The sequence below is a fragment of the Cyphomyrmex costatus genome, unplaced genomic scaffold (assembly GCF_001594065.2).
Source record: "Cyphomyrmex costatus isolate MS0001 unplaced genomic scaffold, Ccosl1.0 scaffold1723, whole genome shotgun sequence".
Taxonomy (NCBI): domain Eukaryota; kingdom Metazoa; phylum Arthropoda; class Insecta; order Hymenoptera; family Formicidae; genus Cyphomyrmex; species Cyphomyrmex costatus.
Window position 1 is genome coordinate 5,939 of NW_017275741.1, and position 7,599 is coordinate 13,537.

The following is a 7,599-nucleotide window of genomic DNA, read 5'->3' on the forward strand; positions in this document are numbered from 1 at the left end:
CTTTTAACGACATGGATTACTCGAGGGTGAGTTTTTTGTCAGAGGGACAATTGCTTGTCACATTATTTTATTAATATAACGTTAATTTTGTGTCCTTATTAGTACCACAGGGATACATCACAAACGATCTTCCAATCGCTTGATGAGCTAAATTGTTCTCTCTGTGAAAATACTCAACGTTTTAGAACATAACAATCTATCATAGTTTTTTTTTTATTTTTTCTGCGTTAACTAAAGATGTTTTACTGCGTTAATTAATATTTATATGTACATCTGAGGATGGCTCGAATATGCAGCCGAAACGTTATGGTTTGACTTCTGTTTGCGTGCGCATTTATAGCGTGTGAATTTTAGTTTATTGTTATTTTATTTTAATTTATAATATATTAAATGTTTTATTAGTTCACACATATAATATTGACTCTTAATTGCCTTTTTATTTCATTGACAATTTTTAATACTAAGAGTCCTGTATATTCGTTTTATTTTAAATAATAATAATAATAATAATAACAGTAATAGTAATAGTGACCTTGTTCAACTTCCGCTAGAACGTCCTTAACATGCGACAAAAAATACGTGTCTCTTATTTTTGTCTATAGAACAACATACTAAAAGCTCATTTAAATCGGAGAGATCCAACTGGTTGTATTCCCTTATTAGTAGACAAAATATTAATCCAAGAATCGCGCGTTCGGCAATGTTTCTGCAACAGTACGATTACGAAGTATTGTAGTACATCGACAGGGTAAGCGTATGGCGCATGTGGACGCGTTGAGCCGATGTAATAGTATTTTAGTATTAGAGGGAAATACTTTTGAATAAGTGTTATCTATAAAGCAAGATCAAGACGCAGAAATCTGTAAAATCCGCGACCGACTAAAGATTCAAAAAGCAAACGAGAAAGCTTACGATAAATCTCGGAAAACCGCGACAACATACCAAGGCTGTGTTCCAAAATTGATTGCCAGTGCTGCGTGTATGTCGTCATAAGTGCATGCTACCAATAGCGTTCCAATTTTAGTAAGCATGCTTTTCATGCAAACGCAGCTTTCATTTTGGAACGATATTTTCAGTGCTATTAGCGTATAGCGACGTCAGCGAAATAACCTAAGTATGGAGAAAACCTTACAGAAAAAATTCTTATTTGAAACTGTTATAAAGTTAGCACTTGATTCTAGTGATTCAGATTTAGAATTAGCAGAAATGATACATAATTATTATGAACGTCAACCAAGAATACCAAAGGTACATTGTAAAAATTATGTCGAAGATGTTGTTTGGCAATATACCAATGCTGATTTTATTTTAAAAGTCATTTTCGGTAAGTTATTTAATTATATTAATAACATACAGTTTAAACTCAATAAACGTGATAATAATGTGTTCTTGTTTTTTTTCCATAGTCTCAGTCGACTAACTTTTCGGTTCTTATTGGAATTATTAAATGAACAATTATAAAAAAATAAAAATAAAAAAAATAAAATAAAAAAATGAAATAAAATAAAAAAATAAAAAAACAAAATAAAATAAATAAATTTACTTTCTGATTTTCTCTTGTACATAGGTTATGTCAATTTTTATATTTGAATTCGAAGTATGAATAAATAAGTGTGACTACAAAAAGCTGAGAGACAACAAAAAAATTATTAATCTATTCACTACTTTTTGCTTTCTCATTATCTTCTACCGAAACAATTAAATAGATTAATTAGAATTAAGGTCAGTGACTTAATAAGTAAGATTAGTTCTAAGCTGTATATTCTACATTATAATGTAAAATGTATCATTAATGTAACTTCTGTTGATTTTTTATAATTTTATTTTTACCTTAAGAAGCGTATGTGACCGAAACGATCAGGATGGACAAATTGTAGGATTTTTAATTTGTTTAGAGTTTAGACTTTACGCGGGATTTGATTCCCGCACGGCCATGTAGCGCGGCCAATAGCTGCGTTCGGCAATGCAAATCTGAGGCGTCTGAGTGCTCTTTTTCTATAATGCACGTGACATATGCTGTAATATAAGAGCATTCCGACGCCTCAGATTTGCTATTACCGAACGCAGCTAATAAAAAACCCGCGCATTAATATACGCGACTCGTTAATCGCGAGCGTCCTACGAGGCGTCCTGTTATAGGAACGAGCAGACGCCAACGATAATCAGTTACAAGGAGACCTCTCAAAGTGTCACTTACCGATTTTAATGAAACTTGGTAAACTTGTAGCTTACATAAAAAGATGAATTTAGAGAATATTAGTTGCGGCCCAAAAACGGTCTGAAGGGATGAAATCACCTCTTATGTGTACAGCGGTTTTCAACTTTTTCCGTTATATCTCGAAAACTATTCGAGATATAAAAAAATATTTTAAACAAAAGTTTTACAACAAAATTATTCATTTGCGTTTTTAGAATAATTATTTAACAATTTTTTTCAAAATTTTCGAAAAAAAGTTGTTAAATAATTATTCTAAAAAAATATTATTGATATGAATAAATAAAGGTAATTTTATTGTAAAACTTTTGTATAAAACATTTTTTTATATCTCGAATAGTTTTCAAAGATATGGCGGAGAAAGCTGAAAATCGCTTCACACATGATTTCAAGAAAATAATAAAATAATACTATCATTTCCACACCACCTGTCATGAGGTAGATAGCATGGTGCGCTTTTTTTATAGTGGTTTCCCCAGTAGGCCTATTCCACTCTCATTTTTTTATGCACGAAAAAGATAATAAAGTTAGTCTTAGCGAAGCATTCGCCCAATGTACACTCCCTGTAGGAAAGGTACAAAATATATACGACCATCGTAAGTGAATCCTGACATATCCTGTAATAATCCCACAGTATATATCTGTTTTGTAACTTTATTAAATAACAAAACAATAAAATAGATGTGTTTGTATGTATAAATATTAGGGTGGCCCTTAATAAAAAAAAAAATTTTTTTTTCGCTCTCTGTAGATAATTCTTGTCTATGAGCCAAAAAAATAAGATCCTGAAAATTTCAGCCCGATCGAATAATTTTAACAGGTGCCTGTGAAGACTTGAAATTTAACATTGTTTTTAAACGGAAAAAACATAAATTTTTTAAATTTTTTCATAACTTTTTTTATATGATATTAACAAGTCTGCAATCGTGCATACTTTTTCTCAAATGTCTTTTGAACACCCTAAAAAAATTGCCATAAAAAAATTCCTGCTGACATATAACGTTTTTAATGTCGGTCATTTTTCGCTAAAAAATCAGAGAGAGACTAAAATTTCATCATTATTGCTCCGAAACTCTCTCACGACACTTCCTAAAATTATGAGCCGGTACATTTCATATTCTTTGATATTTTACGAGTAAAATGAGCCCCGAATGAGTCGACTGCGACCATTCAAAGCCGAGTTGGCGTATTTTTTGAACAAAAATATTTTTTTTTTTTAAATTTGCTAATGGAAATAAAATGGCTATTTTTCGCTGTTATATTTACTAAACAAAAATAAACAACATTGTGCTATTGAGGATCGTATATCTTTCCCCTTTTGTACTCCTATTGACCTACTTATCTGTCCACAAAAAAATTTTGAAGTAACGAATGTAACTCCGTACCCTAGTAAACGAATGTAAACTCCGTAACCTAGTAAATATTCGCTTATTTCTCATGGAATACGTCAGTTCCTGTGTAGCTACTTTGAGGAAATATTTCTAATGCAATTCTAAATATAATCCATTTAATAAAAATATTTTTGGCTCAGTAGGTCGCAAAATGCGATTTTGCGCCCCGTTTTCAGGGCGCAAAATGAGATTTTGCGCCCCATGTATAATCATAGGAATGAATTTAGGGATAACGAAGCGCTCACCCCAATTTACGGACTACTGTGCCAAAAAATGTTGTTCGTATCTCGGGTGCAAAATGTCATTTTGCGCCCTAGGTATGAAAAATACTATATATATACAATTTGATATTCTTAATGTTATCAATCAAAAAATACTAATTTTTTGAAAATGACCCATATTGAACTTTCGTGAAATCTGGAGGCAATAGTAGGCGCCAAATATTGCATTAAAATATCATCTGCTTATTTTTTTGGATCTCGTTTTCATTTTTAGGACTGAAAGGTTATTAACGGCTCATAATTTTAGGAAGTGTCGTGAGAGAGTTCCGGAGCAATAATGATGAAATTTTAACCTCTCTCTGATTTTTGAGCGAAAAATGACCGACATTAAAATCGTTATATGTCAGCAGAAATTTTTTTTTTATCGCAATTTTTTTAGGGTGTACAGAAGACGTTTGAGAAAAAGTATGCAGAATTGCAGACTTGTTAATATCATATAAAAAAAGTTATAAAAAAACTTAAAAAATTTCTGTTTTTCCCGTTTAAAAACAAAGTTAAATTTCAAGTCTTCACAGGCACCTGTTAAAATTATTCGATCGGGCTGAAATTTTCAGGATCTTATTTTTTTGGCCCATAGACAAGAATTATCTACAGGGAGCGAAAAAAAAATTTTTTTTTTTATACTAAGGGCCACCCTAATAAGTATGTATGTATAAGTGCATATAAATAAGATAAAAATTTAATGGAAAAAAATATGTATTATAATAAAGTGCAAGATATTTTTCAAAACAGAGTACGCTTACAAAATAAATTGGAGTACTCATATTGAAAAATTATATAATAGATACATATTAAAAATACATTTATAGTATATACATTTATACATACCCTCCTTATATATCATGATAAATATATATTATGTGATATGTAACAATACATATAAATATACACAACAAAAATTTTCTGTATAGATAAATATAATAATATAATACGTAATATTATATATATATATATAATATGTATATAACATGATATATGTATGTATATTTATCAGGGTTAGGTAAGTTATTTTTTTTTAACTAAGTTAAATTAAAGTTAACAACCTTGAAAATTTAACTTAGTCAAGATGTTAATGTATAATTAAATTAATTGAATTAAAAGTTAAGTTAATAAAAAATGTAATTGAAAAGTTAAAAAAGTTAAAAATTTATTTTTTTCATTATTTCAGGTTTCAGTCTTAATAATAACGGAAGTGACAATAAAGAAAAAACTATTTAGATTTTAGAACATATCCAAAATTTTATTAGGTGTACAACTTTGCTTCAGCCATTCTTTTTTCCGAAATTCGAGACTTCATTGTAAAAATAAATAAAAATAAAAAACGGGCTAGTGAGAGTTAAGAATTGCAGTAAGTCGTACAAATTAAATGTTTTATTATAATATAAGTACTTATGACTTTATTCAGACGTTTCGGCTACATTTCGAGCCATCTTCAGTGGTCCAAATTTTCAAAAATATTCATCGATGGCTGAGCAAGAATGGCAGATTCATCCTCTCATTTGATTATTTTGTCCCAAAATTGATTGATCTTGTGGCAATAAATGGGAAGAAAATCTATATGTATACATTAATGTTAATATAATTGACTTTAAAGATGAAGAAAGAATGAGAAGACGAAAAAGAAACTTACCCGCACAGCCATGGAGAAATAGAAAGAATAACAAATTAGAAAAAGTCATAAGTATTTATATTATAATAAAACATTTAATTTGCACGACTTACTGCAATTCTTAACTCTCATTAGCCCGTTTTTTATTTTTATTTTTATTTATCTGACATTCTCGAGAGTTACTATAATTTAGATTTGTTTTGTTTTTGTATAAAACTGGTTATACATTTATGATTCAAAGTATTATCCATCGCTGGCTACACTTTCTCCCATCTTTCGGGCAGCGTACGAATCCCGCGTCGAAAAAACTGGTCATCTTTTGAGGCGATCCACGAACCAATTTTTTACTTCTTTATAAGATAGGAAGTGCTGATCAGCCAGACCGTGTGCCATTGATTGAAACATGTGATAGTCAGATGGAGCAATGTCTGGAGAAGACGGCGGGTGGGGTAGGACTTCCCATTTTAACGTTTACAAGTAGGGGAAGCCTGGGCAAAATGGATGCCCTAGGCAAACCGAATACTTTTTATTTTCGCTTATCTATTAGAAATGGTGCTATGAATCTCTAGCTGTTGCAGGAATAACCGGCCGGCGACGCTATGAAAATACAAAACGCAATATGATTGCGATTGTTTACGTTTTATATACAAATATACGAAATTGTGTGTTTTCTTACGATTTTCGATTAGGTACATAGCGTAATTATTAGCAATAATTGTTTCTTAACCAGTGTAAATAAATTTTTATAAGAATTCTCTGTCTTTGAACGTGCATTAGAGGTTAAAATTTTTCACTTGTTGCTGAAACTTATTATAATTTTTCCTAATTTGCGCCAAGTAGGTTCTTTGGGCAAAGTGAGTGGGGACAAAACGAATAGCACATCATCACTGCTGGACCTAGCTGAAGTGATGTAAACAGAAAGCGAGTTAAAAAGAAAGTCTGTTGATTAAGAGAACGTACGTTACTTCTGTTTGGTGTATTCTCAAGAATACATCGATCCAACCATCCGAAGATTGGATCCAGTGCAATCAGTGCACTAAATGGACTCTTGAAAACTGCACAACATATAGAGGATTTGGCAGCTACTTTTGTGACGATTGCCAATATTAATTTTGATATTTTTTTACTATATTCTCATTATTCGAGTAATATTCGCTTTACCCAGGGAGGTTGGGTAAAGCGGATAATTTTTCTTTTCTTACATTTTTATTTAAAATACATATAAATGTTCAAGTTTTTCATTTTATTTAATTTTATTTTAAAGTTTATTTTATAATGAAACTTTAAGAATAAAATAAAGTTTCTGATCTTAATTTTAACATTTTTAACTATGTCATTTTTCTTCCAAAACCTTAACATATCCACACTGCCCGGGCTTCCCCTATGTCTTGACCACTTTAGCAACATGGGGTCGAGCATTATCATGCTGCAAAATTTTTACACACTTTATCGTGTCTCTCGTTGTATTGTGGCCGTTTGTCTTTCAATGCTCGGCTCAAACGCATCAATTGCGTTCGATACCGATCGCCTATGATTGTTTAAGTCATAAGTTATTTAGATAAAATGTAACTAAATAAAGTTAAAAATATAGGAGTCTAAAATATAACTAAGTTAAGTTAAAAAATTAATAAGATGAAAATAAGCAAGGACTCTCAATAAAAATAATCAACATAAAATAGAAAGGGCGATATAAGAGTCAAACAATAAATTATCATTTAAAAATAATACTCAACTGTCAGTACATTTAATAAAAATTTTTGAAATTATATAAATATAAAACTAAGTATAACAATATAAAATAAAAAATATATAAATATAAAAAAATTTAAATTAAATTACATATCGCTACAAGTTTCGGCTCTAGGTTTGAGCCCTCCTCAGACGTTAAAAAACAGTGGACAAAATCATTCGCAGAAATTACATAGTACGGACTTCATTCTACTACCGTGGGTCTCCAACAGAAAAAAGACATTACAATTATACATGATTGAAAAGTCAATGTATAATTCAAATATCTGAAAAGATGGTAACAAACTTTCTATATAGATGTTAAAACAAATTATGTCAAAATTCTGCAAGAAACTCACCAGGAAATTCACGGTA